Below are 19,080 nucleotides of genomic sequence, written 5' to 3'. Positions count from 1 at the left end.
ACTCACCTAGCTAGCACCCCATGTCCCAACGATTAGCCATAACCATGGCTGCTGCTCCTCTCTCTAAAGTGTGAAAGGAGCCAAGTCAGCAACTCCATGGGTGCTCCGGGGCTGCAGCACCAACAGAGAAACAAATAGGTGCTCAGGGCCCACCGGCAGCCAGCTTCTGCCCCCGCTACAGGTCTTGCTGACAAGCTCCTCCTCTTCCCCTTCAGCGCCTCCAGCCTGCCAGTGATCAGCTCTTCAGTGGTGTGCAGGAGGCACTGGCAGGGGAGCGGGAGGAGCGGGGATGGGAAGAGGTGGGGGAGGGAGAGGAATGGGGTAGGAAGGTGCAGGGCAGGAAGAGACAGGACAGGGGTGGGAGTTTGGGGGAAGGGGTGGAGTGGGGGCAGGGCTTGGGGGTTGAAAGGGGGGGATTTGTCCCGTGCACAGCACCCCTCTCGGGATGGCCCTGAAGGGAAGCACGGACTGTGACAGTGACAATAAAACTGAACAGCATTGCGGGGGAGACTGAAGGAGATCAGCACTCATCACTCCCCCAAGGTGAGCCAGACACTGCTCTCTCCTGGCTCTCATTCTAGCAGCTGGACGACAAGGAGCTATTTACCCACAGGAAGTACATTGAGTGCCCCTGTGGTGCTGGGGGTTGGGGCTAGCGCTGCTGCTGGCTGTGGGGGCTGGCAGGGGGGTTGATGTCTGCACAGACTCTCAGGCAGAGGGGGCACTTGGGACCTTACCAGACTGGCTCAGTGAAGACGGGGGTTGACAGAGCAAAACAGATGCTCTCCAGAGCACGAAGCAGCATCCACCCATGCAGCCAGGCAATGAGCATTTCCTACCGCCTGGAGCCGAGGGGGAGCGGCAGCTGCTGTTCCAGCTCCACGGGGACAGGACCTGTCAGCCAACAGACACTTCTTATTCACCATAGCTAAGGGCATCAGGTTCCTCCAGTGGGGGTGTGGAGCAGCCGTTCGTTTTCCTGTTCCCACTCCTCTGCGGTGTGAAAATCGGAGAGGAGAGACAGAAGCCCCACTTCCCTCCCTAAATGACGCCCAGTGGGGGAAGACAGGACAACAGGGTGGGGCGGCAAGTGGTGACTAGACTCTTGCTGCCAGGGTCGAGTCTAGCTCAGGGTCCAGCTCAACTTCCTCCCCACGCCACTGGCCCCCAATCCCCTTCCGCCACCAGGTCAACCCAGGAACTAAGGCAGGAATGGGGTGAGGAAGCAAGTCAAGCTGATCAAGGCAGGCAAAGGCCAGTCTTGCGTTCATGGGCCGCTCACAATGACGTCCTTTTTGTGTGCCACGTTTGACAAAAACATCCCAGACAGAGAAGCAGCAGGCCATAATAGTACCACACAGCTGCCAAAGTAACTCAGTTGGGCGAGCATTAGACTGAAGATCCAAAGGGCCCTGGTTTAATCCCAGCCTTTGGCAAGCCCTTTCATCCCTGTTTGTCCAGGGGTGGCTTGTTTTCTGGGAGCACAGCGGTGCCTACACCCAATTCAAATCCCAGGTCTTGGGCTCTGCAGCAGGAAAAGATAGTGTGGGCTTCTGCCCCAGTTGGCCCACCTGACTCATAATAATGAGGGATGTGAGCTGTCTTTCCCATACAACTTATTGGTTGACCCAATCCGGCGGGAAGAGAGTGAGGCAGGGCGGCCCTCAGAGATGGTGCCAGAAGGGGCAGGGATTGGGGATGAAAGCTCCTCTGCACAGCTGAGCGAGGGCAGTACCGGGGAAGGGGCATCTGTTAAAGTGGCAACATGGAATGTGGCAGGGATTCGGGGGGCCAGGAGGAGGCACTTGATGTTCAGTGCCTTGGAGCAGCTGGACTTGGACATGTTGGACATTCAGGAAATGCACATTAATGACTTTAGGGTAGCTCGATGGGCAGGGGGTGATTGGAGGAAGGGCCTGTCTTTCTGGTCCTCTGGGCCAGGGCAGAATGATGGGGTGGGAGTCTTGTTCTTCACATTCGCAGTGCGAGTACGGAAGGTGGTGGAGCTCCGGCCAGGGAGGGCATTGCTCGTGGACTGTGTGCTCCATGGCACTGGTTACCACTATATTAGTGTGTATGGTCCCCAGTTAAGGTATGAAAGGAAAGATCTATGGTAGGAACTGGCTCCCATCCTCTGAACCTCATGGTGTTTCGTATTGGAGATGGATTTTAATTGTGTCAGCCAGCCTGAGGACCGCTGATCCCACTTTCCCGACTATCAGAGGAAACATTTTTACAATGAGCACTACCTGGTGCAGGTCTGTAGCGAGGCTGGCTTAGAGGACATCTTTCTCTGTAGTGGAACCAGTGGAGGGTGGACGGCAGCCTCCTATTCCTCTGATCCGAGCTCACACCACCCATATATGGGATACACCTTTCTGCGGGGACAGACCAGGACTCGTATTGACTGGATTTACGTGAAGGAGAGCACGTTGACAGCCCAGTGCAGGGTGGTGCCAATGGACTGTTCGGATCACGCAGCTCTCACCGTGTGCTCAATGTGAGCAATTCCCTGACCTATGGCAGAGGATTTTGGAAGCTGAACATCCAGAGTTTGCAAGATAAAGGGGCAGGGCGGTGAGGCCTGGTGGTGTTGGCAGAACGCGAAAGTATCAGAGGGGTTCTGTGGCAACCAGGCAGATTGGTGGGAGTGGGTGAGGGAGGAGTTGGTGGCTTTGTTCTAGTGGTCAGGCAAACACCACAACATCAAAGAAACCAATGGTACCAAGTCCTGCAGCGTCACCTATGGGATTTCCACAAGAGTATCTAGGCAGGGGAGCCAGTCAGCCTGTGACTGTATGACCAGATCAAGTGACAGCTGGCTGAGTTCCAGCTGTCTCAAGACAGGAGAGAAAGTCCTGTGAGAGGAAGGAGCTGGTGGGAAGCAAGCAGTAAGTGCAGCATCCAAGCCAACCAGCTGAGAGTCACAGGGGTCCAGAAAAATAAATAGCAGCAGGTCCCATGGTGTAATGGTCAGCACTCAGGACTTTGAATCCTGAAATCTGAGTTCAAATCTCAGTGGGACCTCCCAGAGCTATGTTTGTTTGACGCAAATCCTTGGAGATCAATGTGCTTGGTTTCCCTGTCTCTGGATGCACCAGGTTGATTGTTTTTTCCCTCCTGCTGGGTGACTGATGCCCACTGGAGATAGGTCTTTGGTCCAGCTAGTTCAATGGATTGGCCACTATAGGTTGGGGCCCTAGAACTTAACAGTCTGGCTAGAGAGTCCTGTGGGTTGACCTGATAGTTGTGTTTCTTGCTGCTTCACCTTATGCTCACAAGTTTGGTCCTTGTACCTGCAGTTGCCACCCTCTTCCTCTTGCCCACATTGCACTTAAAGGAAGGAGTGCCGGGGCCAAGCTTAATACTCAGGGCTAGGCAGGAGGGAAGAAGAGTCCCAAGTTGGAGCCCAGCACACCTTTCCTCCTCTCGGCACCTAGAGCAGAGGCGTCTGGTGCTGACAGCTCCAAGGAAAGGCTTAAAAGCAACAGAACAACTGAGGTCAGGGCAAGAGGAGGGGAGGACCATGCTTATGTAACCCTTCTGCCCCTCTGCATTGGCAGCAACAAGGGCCGGGTTCAGTATCTAGGGGTTCTGTTTCAATAACGCAAGGCAAAACTGGCTGGAGCCCCCACCCAGTGACCTGGGACAATTACATACCACCCCCCGGGTGCCTCTAGGAGGCAAAACTTCCCATCTCACAAGCATGGAGTCTGAGTGTAGCAAAAGCCTTTTAATAAAGGAGGGAAATAATGTGGCATTATGTTGGGGAAACACCATAAACAGGATTCATAACACAAACCATGAGCAAAAGACCCACCTCCAAGTAAATTTGGCAGTGTCCTTTTCCCCTCAGGGTCTTAAGTCCAATCACCCCAAAGTCCAACAACCCCAAAGTCTCTGTCCCTGGTCAGTGCCGCCCCAGAGTTCAAAAGTTTATCTACAGAGTTTTACCCCCCAGCCTGGGTGGAAATGGGATGGGCACACGGGGTGTTAAGGGGCACCTTATGTGGTCCAAGGCCGACTACCCGTCTCTCTGTGGAGTTCTGCTGCAGCCTTCACCACGAATGGCTCCGCTCTATCAGCCACACCGCGCTGCTCTGCTCCTCCAGCCATCCCCGCAAACTGCTCCGCTCCGCTCGCTCACTCGCTCGCTGGGCCGCTCCAATCATCCCACAAACTGTTCAGCTCTGCCAGCCGCTCCAACAGTAGCATAGGTAGCGGGGTGCAGGGGAAGCAGCCGCTTCTGCTCAGCAAATTTGCCCAAAGCGGTGCCTTTCCAACTGGGGCCGGAGGAGTGAGGAGGGGCACAGGCTGGCCACCCGCAGTGCAGCCGGCAGCCATGCGGGGGCAGCAGGCGTGCAGCTGGAGGTGCGGGGGGCTTGGCAGGCTGGCGCCCGCAGGCCGCAGCACAGCCGGCAGCCATGGGGGGGCGGCGGGCGTGCGGCCAGAGCAGCGGGGGGGAGTGCAGCATGCGGCCCACAGTGTGGCCGGCTGCTGAGGCCGGAGGCGGGGGGGAGGCGCACCATGCGGACGGCTGCTGTGCCCAGAGGGGGGGAGGAAGCACAGCATGCGGACGGCTGCCATGGCCGGAGGAGCACAGGCTGGTGGCCGGCAGCCATGGGGGGACGGCGGGCGCAGCCTGAGGAGCGCAGCATAGTGGGGGGCGCAGCATAGTGGCTGGCAGCCGCGGCCAGAGGAGTGAGGGTGGGCCACAGGGGTGGCATGGCAGGGCCGGAGAAGCCATGAGCAGGGAGGGACGGTGCAGCCGGAGGAGCCAGTCAAGGGTGGGGTGGCGCGGAGCGGCCGGAGGAGGAGCCAGCCAAGGGGGGAATGACAAGAGGAGAAGCCAAGGGGGGCGCCTTTTTCAGGTTTGCTCCCCCTCCTCTTAGAAGCTGGCTACGCCACTGTGCTCCACTCCACCAGCCGTCCCATGAACCGCTCCAGCTGCCCCCGCAAACTGCTCAGCTCACTGTTGCGCAAGCTGCTCCACTCTGCCGGTTGCTTAGCAATATATCTTCATTCTCCCCCACTAATTAACATAGCACTCAGGGATCTCAGCTCAGCAATTTTAGCTCTTTTAGTGATTTCAGCTTGTAGTAGGGGAGCCCCAGTACGGGTGCACCATTGGCCCAAAGTGAATTCAGGTCAGCAATGTCTAGCTAGACTCCTAACAGAAGCAAAATTAGCTCTGCTATTCAACAGTGGAGAGAGCGGATACCTAGGTCGCCTAATGGGTTGCGCCGGCCCTGCTTATGTGTGGCCAGGAGACAGTCACAAAGACACCCAGCCAGCCTGATCCCTGCTCCCTAGCATGCCAAACCCCCACTGAAGGCCACCCACAGATGAGCATTTGTTCTCCGGCCAGCATCACAAGGTGGTAGGAAAGCAGGGCCAGCTCCCTGGTGGGGCCTCTTACCATTCCCACTCAAGGGGCTCCTTTTGGCAGTGGGGAGGAGATATTTCCCCAAGAGGCTTTTTTCCAGCTGCTGAGAAGCACAGAAGTACCTGCAGTGAAAGGGGTTAATACATTTAGGCGGCCTGGCTAGCTCAGCTGGCAGCACCTCTGGCTCTTACTCTTAAGGTTGAAGTTACAATTCCCTGTTTGGGTGGCTGCGCCTCCTCTTCAACAATACAACACACAATGTGCTTAATCCCAACCCAGTAATCTGGGGAAACTAACCCTGGCCACTGGGTGCCTCTAAGAGGCAACACTTTCCCCACTCACACAGACTGAGTGTAGAAAAGAAACTTTAATAAAAAGGAGGAAAATAACCTTGTGAAAACATCACAATGAGGATTCATAACACAACACTATGAGCAAAACACCCACCCCACTGGGCAGTGGCCTTTTGCCTCAGGCTCTTAAATCCAGACACCAAAAGCTTTGTGGATGTGCCTCTTCCTTCACTGCACCTCACTCACAGCTGATGTCCTGGGTCAATGAAAACCCAGAGTTGCAGTTGCAGAGTTCATCTCTCAGCTCCTGGGGGGAAAGCCCCTTTCTCCCTCTGCTGTCTGGCCACATTGCCGGTCACTTGCTGTTCCACGCTGTCACCGCTCTGCTGGCCACCCTCTCTCCTCTGGGATGTCTTGCGGTCCCACTTGGAGTGGCGCAGGCTCCCTAAAAGTAGCGGCCACCGGAGCCCAAACACTAGCCCCATCCCTTCCACTCGAGGCCATGCCCCTGCATCACCCCTTCTCCCCAAGGTCCCACTCCTACGCTGCCTCTTCCTCCCAAGACCCCACCTCCTGCTCACTGCCCTCTGCCCCTCCCCCCTCACTCACCCGTAGGGTCATTAAAAAGTGGTAAGGCAGAGCCCTCCGATTTTTAAAAGTCATGGAGTGTTGTTCCCCCCTATTCAAGCACCCCTGGGTCCCTGCACTTCACACAGCTCTCACTGATTTCAGCTGTTAATGACGGAGCCTCGCTGCTAGCGCAGACTAGGCAGTTTCTTGCATGAGAGACACTGTCCCAAAACAGGAGTAATGCTTAGACCTGATTAATAGTGATTTCAGATCTGTTGGTCTGTAGCTAGACTCTAAATTGAGTCTTAGGGTATGTCTACACTACAAAATTAGGTCGAATTAATAGAAGCCGGTTGTATACAGCCGATTGTGTGTGTCCCCACATAAAATGCTCTAAGTGCTCTAGTCGGCGGACCGCGTCCACAGTACTGAGGCTAGCGTCAACTTCCGGAGCACTGCACTATGGGTAGCTATCCCACAGTTCCTGCAGTCTCCGCCGCCCATTGGAATTCTGGGTTGAGATCCCAATGCCCGAATGATGCAAAACAGTGTCGCGGGAGGTTCTGGGTACATGTCATCAGGCCCCTCCCCCTCCGTCAGAGCAATGGCAGACAATAGATTCGCGCCTTTTTACCTGGGTTACCTGTGCAGACAACATACCACGGCAAGCATGGAGCCCGCTCAGCTCACCGTCATCATATGTCATCTGGGTGCCGGCAGAGCACCTGCGTTACGGTTTGACAGGTGTACACAGCAGCAGCAGCTAACTGCCTTTTGGCGGTAGACGGTGTAGCATGACTGGTAGCCTTCATCGGCGATCTGGGTGCTGGCAGCTGTGGGGCTGGCAGCCGTAGGGCTGCATTGCACCTGCCTTTTACCTTTTGGCAGTAGATGGTGTCTTACGACTGGTAACCATCCTATTACAAGTTGGATCATCGCACATTAGCAGAGTCTTCCCTGAGCAGCAGGTCATGCAATAGGCCTGAAGGCCATCGTAGTACACTAACTGCCAAGCGCCCAGTATTTGCTGCCAAGCACCCAGAAGATGCCGAGGGCTATCAGTCATGCTGCACTGTCGTCTTAAGATGTAAAAAATAGATTTGTTCTGTATTCATTTTCTTCCCCCTCCCTCCGTCAAATCAACGGCCTGCTAAACCCAGGGTTTTCAGTTTAATCTTTAATCTGTGTGACAGTTGTTTGTGTTTCTCCTTGATGCACAGCCACCTTTCTTGATTTTAATTCCCTGTACCTGTACGTCATGTCATCACTCAGCCCGCCCTCCCTCCCTCCTTCCCCTGGTCCGTCAGATACTAGTTTCGTGCCTTTTTTCAGACCAGGCGCCATAGCTAGCACTGGGATCATGGAGCCCGCTCAGATCACCGTGGCAATTATGAGCACTATGAACACCATGCGCATTGTCCTGCAGTATATGCAGAGCCAGGACATGCCAAGGAGAAACCCGGACCAGCCGAGGAGGCGATTGCAGCGCGGCGAAGAGAGTGATGAGGAAATTGACATGGACATAGACCTCTCACAAGGCACAGGCCCCAGAAATGTGGAAATCATGGTGTTACTGGGGCAGGTTCATGGCGTGGAACGCCGATTCTGGGCACGGGAAACAAGCACAGACTGGTGGGACCGCATCGTGCTGCAGGTGTGGGACGATTCCCAGTGGCTGCGAAACTTTCGCATGCATAAGGGCACTTTCATGGAACTTTGTGACTTGCTTTCCCCTGCCCTGAAGCGCCAGAATACCAGGATGAGAGCAGCCCTCACAGTTGAGAAGCGAGTGGCGATAGCCCTGTGGAAGCTTGCAACGCCAGACAGCTACTGGTTAGTCAGGAATCAATTTGGAGTGGGCAAATCTACTGTGGGGGCTGCTGTGATCCAAGTTGCCAGGGCAATGAAAGACCTGGTGATATCAAGGGTAGTGACTCTGGGCAACGTGCAGTCAATAGTGGATGGTTTTGCTGAAATGGGATTCCCAAACTGTGGTGGGGCCATAGACGGAACCCATATCCCTATCTTGGCACCGGAGCCACCAAGCCACCGAGTACATAAACCGCAAGGGGTACTTTTCAATACTGCTGCAAGCCCTGGTGGATCACAAGGGATGTTTCACCAACATCAACGTGGGATGGATGGGAAAGGTACATGATGCTTGCGTCTTCAGGCACTCTAGTCTGTTTCGAAAGATGGAGGAAGGGACTTTCTTCCCCGACCAGAAATAACCATTGGGGATGTTGAAATGCCTATCGTGATCCTTGGGGACCCAGCCTACCCCTTAATGCCATGGCTCATGAAGCTGTACACAGGCAGCCTGGACAGGAGTCAGGACCTGTTCAACTATAGGCTGAGCAAGTGCCGAATGGTGGTGGAATGTGCATTTGGATGTTTAAAAGCGCGTTGGTGCAGCTTATTGACTCGCTCAGACCTCAGCGAAAAGAATATTCCCATTGTTATTGCTGCTTGCTGTGCGCTCCACAATATCTGTGAGAGTAAGGGGGAAACATTTATGGAGGGGTGGGAGGTTGAGGCACATCGCCTGGCCGCTGATTACGCGCAGCCAGACACCAGGGCGGTTAGAGGAGTACAGCAGGGCACGGTACACATCAGAGAAGCTTTGAAAACGAGTTTTGTGACTGGCCTGGCTAAGGTGTGAAACTTCTGTTTGTTTCTCCTTGATGAATCCTCTGCCCGCCCACCCCCCCGGTTCACTCTACTTCCCTGTAAACCAATCACCCCACTCTCCCCTCCCTACTTCGAGCACCGCTTGCAGATGCAATAAAGTCATTGTTATTTCACATTCATGCATTCTTTATTAATTCCTCACACAAGTAGGGGGATAATTGCCAAGGTAGCCTGGGATGGGTGGGGGAGGAGGGATGGAAAAGGACACACTGCATTTTAAAACTTTAACTCTTATTGAAGGCCAGCCTTCTGATGCTCGGGCAATCATCTGGGGTGGAGTGACTGGGTGGCCGGAGGCCCCCCCCCACCGTGTTCTTGGGCGTCTTGGTGAGGAGGCTATGGAACTTGGGGAGGAGGGCTGCTGGTTACACAGGGGCTGTAGCAGCGGTCTCTGCTCCTGCTGCCTTTCCTGCAGCTCAACCATACGCTGGAGCATATCAGTTTGATGCTCCAGCAGACAGACCATTGACTCTTGCCTTCTGTCTGCAAGCTGACGCCACCTATCATCTTCAGCCCGCCTCTTGCTCTTTTCATCCCGCCATTCAGCCCGCCACCTCTCCTCTCGTTCATATTGTTCTTTTCTCATGTCTGACATTGACTGCCTCCACGCATTCTGCTGTACTCTATCAGCGTGGGAGGACATCTGGAGCTCCATGAACATATCGTCCCGCGTCCTCCGTTTTCTCTTTCTAATGTTCACTAGCATCTGCGAAGGAGAAACATTTGCAGCTGGTGGAGGAGAAGGGAGAGGTGGTTTAAAAAAAGACACATTTTAGAGAACAATGGTTACACTCTTTCGTTACAAGGTCGCATTTTTCCTCTGCCTGCCGGTTTGGTATGAGAGATCACTCACACAGTGCCAGGCAACAGATTTCGGCTTGCAGGCAGCCATGGTAAGCCACAGTCTTTTGGCTTTTTTAACCTTCTTAACATGTGGGAATGGTTTCAAACAGCAGCGCATTTCCCATATCAAGGATGAATTGGGTTGGCCATTTAAAATGGGTTTTCAATGTAAAAGGAGGGGCTGCGGTTTCCGGGTTAACATGCAGCACAAACCCAAGTAAACCACCCCCCCCCACACACACACGATTCTCTGGGATGATCACTTCACCCCTCCCCCCACCGCGTGGTTAACAGTAGGGAACATTTCTGTTCAGAAGAGCAGGAATGGGCACCTCTGAATGTCCCCTTAATAAAATCACCCCATTTCAACCAGGTGACCATGAATGATATCACTCTCCTGAGGATAACAAAGACCGATAAGGAATGGAAGTTGTCTGCATGCCAGCAAATACGGGGACCATACGCTGCCATGCTTTGTTATGCAATGATTCCAGACTACGTGCTACTGGCCTGGCGTGGTAAAGTGTCCTACCATGGCAGACGGGATAAGGCAGCCCTCCCCAGAAACCTTTTGCAAAGGCTTTGGGAGTACATGAAGGAGAGCTTTCTGGAGATGTCCCTGGAGGATTTCCGCTCCATCCCCATACACGTTAACAGACTTTTCCAGTAGCTGTACTGGCCGCGATTGCCAGGGCAAATTAATCGTTAATCATTAAACACGCTTGCTTTTAAACCATGTGTAATATTTACAAAGGTACACTCACCAGAGGTCTCCTGTGTGCCCTCAGGGTCTTGGGTGAGTTCGGGGGTTATTGGTTCCAGGTCCAGGGTGACAAACATATCCTGGCTGTTGGGGAAACTGGTTTCTCTGCTTCCTTGCTGCTGTGAGCTACCTACATTACCTCCATCCTCATCTTCCTCGTTCCCCGAACTGTCTTCCCTGAGTGTTTCTCCATTGACAGAGTCATAGCACATGGTTGGGGTAGTGGTGGCTGCACCCCCTAGCATGGCATGCAGCTCCGCGTAGAAGCGGCAAGTTTGCGGCTCTGCCCCGGACCTTCCATTTGCTTCTCTGGCTTTGTGGTAGGCTTGCCGTAGCTCCTTAATTTTCACGCGGCACTGCTGTGTGTCCCTGTTATGGCACCGGTCCTTCATGGCCTTGGAGACCTTTTCTAATACTTTGACATTTCTTTTACTGCTACGGAGTTCAGCTAGCACTGATTCATCTCCCCATATGGCGAGCAGATCCCGTACCTCCCGTTCGGTCCATGCTGGATCTCTTTTGCGATCCTGGGACTCCATCACGGTTACCTGTGCTGATGAGCTCTGCATGGTTACCTGTGCTCTCCACGCTGGGCAAACAGGAAATGAAATTCAAATGTTTGCGGGTCTTTTCCTGTCTACCTGGTCAGTGCATCTGAGTTGAGAGTGCTGTCCAGAGCGGTCACAATGAAGCACTGTGGGATAGCTCCCGGAGGCCAATAACATCGAATTCCGTCCTCACTACCCCAATTCCGACCCGCAAAGGCCGATTTTATCGCTAATCCCCTCGTCGAAGGTGGTGTAAAGAAACAGGTTTAAAAGGGCCCTTTAAGTCGAAAGAAAGGGCTTCGTCATGTGAACGTGTCCAGGCTTAATTCGATTTAACGCTGCTAAAGTCGACCTAAACCTGTAGTGTAGACCAGGCCTTAATCAGCTCTGTTATTACACAGAGAAGAACAAAAGGGTGAAATGGTGCCTGGAAGCCTTAAGAATCCACCCCACCAGGTACCAACACTTGTTGCTACCCGATCTCAACTCCACTGAGAATGTTTTGGGGTCACTCCTTGCCTTTATCAACCTAGGGGGGGTCTCAGAAAATAACAACTAACAGGTGCTCTAGTGGTGCAATTGATTAGCACACAGTACTTATAGGGCAGTACTGCGAGGAGCTATGCTGAGGTTGTGAGTTCAAGCCTCACTTAGAGCACTGCTTTTCATTAAGCAAATAGCTTCACCCACTCTTTTGGCCCTGTGGAATGTAGAATTCCAGCCCAGGGGACACTGAGGAGGGGAGGAGTAAAAAATGCTGCCTTCACTTATTACCTCCTCTCCAGAGTACAGGTTAGAATCTACAATCCTTTCTTCCCCCTCCCCCCCAGCAGCCCCTGTGCCAGGATCCCTCAAGCAGAGACTAGAGTCCTGCCCATCCTTGACCCCTGAGCCTGGGGTGGGAGAGGAGCAAGGTAGCCATTGTTAGAGGGTTTTCCCTTCCCCCACCCACTTCCCTGGTTCTTGTCAAGCAGAGAGCAAGCAGCAAAAGACCTGAACTCCAAAGCACAGACAATGCAATGTTCACGTGGGTTAGTTTCAAAGCAAGCATATTCCAAAGACCTTCACAGCAGTCAGGCTAATCTCTATACACTGATAGAGTTTGTTCCCCACTGTTCCCATCCCAGCTCCAATGCCACAGACCGCTTACCCCTCGTCCCCCTTCTCGGCTCCAATGCCATAGAGCCTTGCCTGTGTCCGTTCCCCGTTGCCTGTTCCCATTTCTTCCCCTTAGCAAACATGATTCCAATTTCCCCTTCCACTTCCTGATTGACTAAAGTTTATGCAGTAATATTTTCAGCTATCCCTTAACCAATCATTTTACTGAAATATAACTAACCAGTTCTAACATACTGTAACGTAATTCTCTAACCAATTATATCCCACTCCCCTAATTAACTTACACCTAGCAAAATTCATTTTACAGCAGATGGAAACAATTAGAGAACCAGACAGAGGATGTGACTTCCTGCTTCTCAGCTCATGGCTGCTGCTTCATTGCTCTTTTAATCTGGCTGCAGATGAAGGCCTTATACTTACAGGAGGAGGAGGAGGAATCCTGCCGATAGGCAGTGGCTGTGGAGAAAAAGATGAAGGGTTTGGGGGACTTTTAGGGCCTCTTTTTTACCTGTGTAACCCTCTGTCCATCAGAGTTGGCAGCAACAAGGGCCGGGTTCAGTATCTAGGGGTTCCCTTTCAATAACACAATGCAAAATGGGCTCGAGCCCCCACCCGGTGACCTGGGACAATTACACACCGAGGCAATACTTCCCCTCTCACAAGCAGAGTCTGAGTGTAGCAAAAGGAGGGAAACAAAAGACAGCATTACATTGGAGAAACACCATAAACAGGCTCCATAACACAAACCATGAGCAAAAGACCCACCCCCCAAGTAAGTCTGGCAGTGCCCTTTTCCCCTCAGGGTCTTAAGTCCAGCAACCCAACAGTCACCCCTCCCACAGTTTCTGTCCTTAGTCATTGAAGCCCCCACAGTTCAGAAGTTCCTTTGCAGCATTTACCTCCCAGCCTGGGTGGAAGTGGAGGGAGGTATGGGGGGCATCTTATATGCTCCTCTGCTTGGGTTGACAAGCGATTGCCACACCTCTCCGTGGGGTTCTGCTGCAGTCTTCACTGCCAGCTATGGCACTCCACCAGGTGCCCTGCTATCCGCTCTGCTCACCACTCCTCACCACTAGCCATTCTGCTAGCACCCCCACCCAATACAGCTCTCAGTGATTTTAAAAGATGGTAAGGGAGCCTCAGTGCTAGTGCACCACTAGCTCAAAATAGATGTAATACTTAGAACTAAATATCAGTGGTTTCAGCTCTGTAGCATATAATAAGACTCTCAAGGAATTTAAAATCAAGCTTGTTATTGCACAGAGGGGAAAGAAAGAATAAAAGTGGTGCTTGCAGCCCTCATAAAGCATCCCCCAATATACACACATCTACCACCAACCTCTCTAAGGTCACTGGGCTTTGGAACCCATGTCCCTTGCCTACCGAGTGCTACTTAGTTGAGGGCGAGTCCCTCCGTCATAAAATGCCAAGTACAGTTCTACTATCCTTGATTCACATAACCAGGACTCCCACAGCAGCCAAAGTGACCATTTGGGCAAGCAGTCCATCATGCTAGGCGGGATGGGTGTGCACATGCAAACGAGATCAGCCCCAGAAGTCCTTTTCCACAGCTCACCACTGGATGTCAGGGTAGAGCTCATTCTGACTCTGCTTACACCTGCCTGCTTGTTTTTGACATGGAAGGGGCAAATGCTCTCAGGAAGCCCAGCTAGCTCAGTTGGTCTAACGGCTGAGAGCGGGAGCAAGGTCTGGTCTGGTAGGTACCAGGTTTGTGTCTATGTGAGAACTCGCACCCACAGCCCCTGTTGTCCGAGCTCTGAACTCCCAGTCTCTGCTCTGCCGGTGCCCCTCACTCCCAACCCGCAGCCCCTGATATCTGAGCACTGGATCATTGAAACCAGCATTTAAATACAGCCACTACATGTAGCCACCAGTGGATTTTTTTGCAACCACCACAGCCTCAAAGCATGGGTGGAGATTGAGGGCAGAGAAGGAAAGCAGCAGCCCCATAATGCAGCACCAGCTGTTGCTCCTGAATAGCCATTCCCACCCAACAATATTATTAATCTTTCCAGCTATACTCTTAGCCCAGCAGAAGAGTCTGTCCTATCTCGGGGCCTCTCCTTTTGACCCTCCAGACCCACGAACATGATACAGTTCTGCAGTGACCTAGAATATTACTTTTGATGTCTCTGACTCAAAGAATATTTCCAACATACCTCCGAACAGCATACTAACCCACAGAATCTTCCCTGCCAACACTACAAAAAAAAAGAAAAAAAAAAGAAAGGATTCTGCATGGACTCCTCTGGGTGGTCGAAACAACAGACTGGACTTCTACATAGATTGCTTCTGTCAATGTGCAAAGGCTGAAATTGTGGAAAAGCAACATCACTTGCCCCATAACCTCAGCCATGCTGAACACAACGCCATCTGCAGCCTCAGGAACAACTCTGACATCATAATCAAAAAGCCTGACAAAGAAGGTGCTGTGGTCATCATGAATAAATTGGAATATGACCAAGAGGCTGCTAGACAGCTCTCTAACACCACATTCTACAGGCCATTATCCTCTGATCCCACTGAGGATTACCTAAAGAAACTACACCATCTGCTAAAAAGCTCCCTGACAAAGCACAGGAACAAATCTATACAGACACATACCTAGAACCCCAACCAGGGGTATTCTATCTGCTACCCAAGATCCATAAACCTGGAAATTCTGTATCAGAGGGGTAGCCGTGTTAGTCTGAATCTATAAAAAGCAACGGAGGGTCCTGTGGCACCTTTAAGACTAACAGATGTATTGGGAGCATAAGCTTTCATGGGTAAGAACCTCACTTCTTCAGATGCAAGTCATCTGAAGAAGTGAGGTTCTTACCCACGAAAGCTTATGCTCCCAATACATCTGTTAGTCTTAAAGGTGCCAGAGGACCCTCTGTTGCTTTCTGGAAATCCTGGACACCCCATCATCTCAGGCATTGGCACCCTAACATCAAGATTGTCTGGCTATGTGGACTCTCTCCTCAGGACCTATGCTACCAGCACTCCCAGCTTCTTCGAGATATCACTGACTTCCTGAGGAAACTACAATCAATTGGGTGATCTTCCAGAAAACACCATCCTGGCCACTACGGATGTAGAAGCCCTGAACACCAATATTCCACATAAAGATGGACTACAAGCTATCAGGAACAGTATCCCTGATAATGTCACAGCTAACCTGGTGGCTGAACTTTGTGACTTTGTCCTCACCCACAACTACTTCGCATTTGGGGACAATATATACCTTCAAGTCAGTGGCACTGCTATGGGTACCCGCATGGCCCCACAATATGCCAACATTTTTATGTCTGACTTAGAACAACGCTTCCTTAGCTCTCGTCCCCTAACGCCCCTACTCTACTTGCGCTACATTGATGACATCTGCATCATCTGGACCCATGGAAAAGAAGCCCTTGAGGAATTCCACCATGATTTCAATAATTTCCATCCCACCATCAAGCTCAGCCTAGATCAATCCACACAAGCGGTCCATTTCCTGGACACTACTGTGCTGATAAGCGATGGTCATGTAAATACCACCCTATACCGGAAACCTACTGATGGCTATACTTACCTACATGCCTCCAGCTTCCATCCAGGACACACCACATGATCCATTGTCTACAGCCAAGCTCTAAGATACAACTGCATTTGCTCCAATTGCTCAGACAGAGACAAGCACCTACAAGATCTCTTTTCAGAGTAGCAGCCGTGTTAGTCTGTATCCGCAAAAAGAAGAACAGGAGTACTTGTGGCACCTTAGAGACTAACAAATTTATTAGAGCATAAGCTTTCGTGGACTACAGCCCACTTCTTCGGATGCATATCAAGGATACAAGATCTCTATCAAGCATTCTTAAAACTACAATACCCACTTGCTGAAGTGAAAAAACAGATTGACAGAGCCAGATGAGTACCCAGAAGTCACCTCCTACAAGACAGGCCCAACAAAGAAAATAACAGAACACCACTAGCTGTCACCTTCAGCCCCCAACTAAAACCTCTCCAGTGCATCATTAAAGATCTACAACCTATCCTGAAAGATGATCTCTCACTCTCACAGATCTTGGAAGACAGACCTGTCCTCGCTTACAGACAACCCCCCAACCTGAAGCAAATACTCACCAGCAACCACACACCACTGAACAAAAACACTGACCCAGGAACCTATCCTTGCAACAAAGCCTGATGTCAACTCTGTCCACATATCTTTTCAAGTGACATCATCATAGGACCTAATCACATCAGCCATGCCATCAGGGGCTCATTCACCTGCACATCTACCAATGTGATATATGCCATCATGTGCCAGCAATGCCCCTCTGCCATGTACATTGGCCAAACCGGACAGTCTCTATGCAAAAGAATTAATAGACACAGATCTGACATCAGGAATCATAACATTCAAAAACCAGTGGGAGAACACTTTAACCTGTCTGGTCACGCAATGACAGACCTGCGAGTGGCAATTTTGCAACAGAAAAGCTTCAAAAACAGACTCCAACGAGAAACTGTTGAGCTTGAATTGATATACAAACTAGATACAATCAACTTAGGCTTGAATAGAGACTGGGAATGGCTGAGCCATTACAAACATTGAATCTATCTCCCCTTGTAAGTATTCTCACACTTCTTATCAAACTGTCTGTACTGGGCTATCTTGATTATCACTTTAAAAGTTTTTTTCTTCTACTTAATTGGCCTCTCAGAGTTGGTAAGACAATTCCCACCTTTTCATGCTCTCTGTATGTGTATATATATCTCCTAAATATATGTTCCATTCTATGCATCCTGTGAAAGTAGAATGAATTATATTGTAAAAATAGAATGGATTAAAGAAATGCTATATGTACCTTTAAGCAGAAATAAGGAATGTTGAAATACAGGTGTCAGGAAAAGGAACGTTAAGGCATAAACAATGAGTCCACTTAAGCTTATGATGGAACATTAGCCGGAGATCTGTAAAAGTTAGTAAGGAAACTGAATATGTATGTCTAGCCTCAGGTAAACTTGTCAGTTCTGCTTTCTTTGTCCTCTTGTTAAGTTTGCGCCCTTTTCATCAGTATAAAATAAGGTAGTGTGGGTCTTGGATGGTGTTCACATTATCTGAATGTATTAGCAGAGCGCTGTGCTAATAAACAGAGTGGTCTAACAAATTGTGAGTCCTGAATCTAATTTTGACAATTTGGAGGTCCCACCAAGATGGCAACCATCTTCACTGGGGCAGTGTGATTCCTGACTGTTTTTGTAGGACGACCGTGGCAGCCGGCACCTGGGCATTTGGCCCGAGCGGTCCTCCTCCTGAACAGAAGGGCGCATGACTAGAGTGAAGTCTACGCCATCGAACCTGTTGGTTCCCACTCTGTTCTGGGATCCCAGGATCTGACATCAGGAATCTGCTCAGGTAATTATTTCTGTATTTTGTCCGGACTGAGGACTGTCCTGTCTCTGTGTCTATCCATCCTCCTGTGGAGTGTTTGAGTCTGGGTGCCGTCTCCGTCCGGGGATCGGCTGACCAACGGGTTCCTGTCCCTGTGGTCTGAGTGAGTGAAATCTGCACAATCGCAGCCGCACCGCACCTTGGGTAAAACCCTTGGTGTGAAAGCAAGGGCGGTTGAGGCAGTAGCCTGTGGGCTCCTTTTGTATGTTGCACCGGGCATCGCTCTGACAAACCCGAATTTCCTTCTTGTGTGATTGGGGTGTGTAAAGTCCTCCTATATGGGTAACCAGACGTCTAAGTCAGGACAGTTCCCTAAAGGAATGCCGGCTCATTTTATGTATGTTAGGAAGGGTCCAGACTCCTGTAAATTTCTGGGGAAATGGTCTAGGTTAACTCAGGGAGATCCCAAAACTCAGTGGTCACTGTTAGGATCTTGGGACAAAGACCGAATGGACATCTTAAAAGACAAACTCGGCCAACCTAAAACTAAATTGGCCAGAGGAGAGATTGATTGTTTCATGCAGTGGTGGGAAGAGGCAAATCGTAGGTGGACAGAATCGAAACTCGCCTCTCTCAAAGATTCAAATGGTAAATTAAAAGCTTTATTGGAAGCCTCCTCTCCCACCACCAGACCAAGCGCTCCCCTTTACCCCGTTCTCCGAGCAGACTCAGATTGATCCGAACCCCCTTCATACACCCATCTCATTGTGAAAAAGGACGAAGAAAACCCCTTTTTAAATTCTGGGGATGACGATGAGGAAGATGCATTAATTGGCTTGGCAGCCTTGCGTCGGATCAATAGACGATCACCAGTCTCCCCAGTTCAGGAACAATTCTCAGAGGTCACCAGTTCAGACCAGTCCAGACCGTCCAATGCTGCCCAGGCCGATTCCTCCAGTACCGCTCAGGCCTGTAAAGAACCCTCCAGTCTGCCTGACTCCTCTGCTTTTTCTTATATATGCAAAGATAGCCTGAATAAGGATTGGGCCCATTGCTTGCGCTCTAGCTCTAAAACTGTCCAGGCTCCCCTCCGAATCCTGCATACTGGGGGCCAAGAAGGGGGTCCCACTTGGAGCTATAAATCCTGGACTCGCTCAGAGTTCCTTTCAATTGTAAAAGGCTTTCCAAACCTCCTGGAATATCCTACCAAATTTGCAGAGGAATTTTTGTTAGTATGCGACACCTATGAACCCTCTGAGGCAGACCTCCTGCAGCTGCGTGAGCTACTTGTAACCCCTAGAGAACATGAAAAATAGCTCGCAGCAGCAAATTGGCCCGTGAGTGAGTGCCAGTCTAATTTGCCAGATACCCGTCCTGACCCTGAATACCGGAAAAAGTGTAAGGACTGAGCTAAAAACCTACTTGAAGCCATCCCTCAAGTATAGACTCCTAAAACCAACTGGATGGCCATACACTGCTGT

General features: G+C 51.1%; 2 protein-coding genes and 1 non-coding gene across 4 annotated transcripts in view; 2 read left to right on the top strand and 1 right to left on the bottom strand.

The window, feature by feature from the left end:
• LOC117870001 (zinc finger protein OZF-like) overlaps positions 1 to 19,080 on the top strand; it is an 876,360-nt gene that overhangs the window by 620,806 nt on the left and 236,474 nt on the right. The gene's annotated exons all lie outside the window — the stretch shown is intronic.
• The window catches only part of LOC117870043 (zinc finger protein OZF-like), a 191,604-nt gene that overhangs the window by 102,955 nt on the left and 69,569 nt on the right, over positions 1 to 19,080 (bottom strand). The gene's annotated exons all lie outside the window — the stretch shown is intronic.
• Positions 2,956 to 3,027, top strand: TRNAQ-UUG. The gene has a single exon. It is a non-coding gene; the product is annotated as a tRNA-Gln (tRNA).

This window comes from Trachemys scripta, chromosome 25 (assembly GCF_013100865.1).
Source record: "Trachemys scripta elegans isolate TJP31775 chromosome 25, CAS_Tse_1.0, whole genome shotgun sequence".
NCBI lineage: Eukaryota > Metazoa > Chordata > Testudines > Emydidae > Trachemys > Trachemys scripta.
This window is presented reverse-complemented; position numbering and strand designations above follow the sequence as displayed.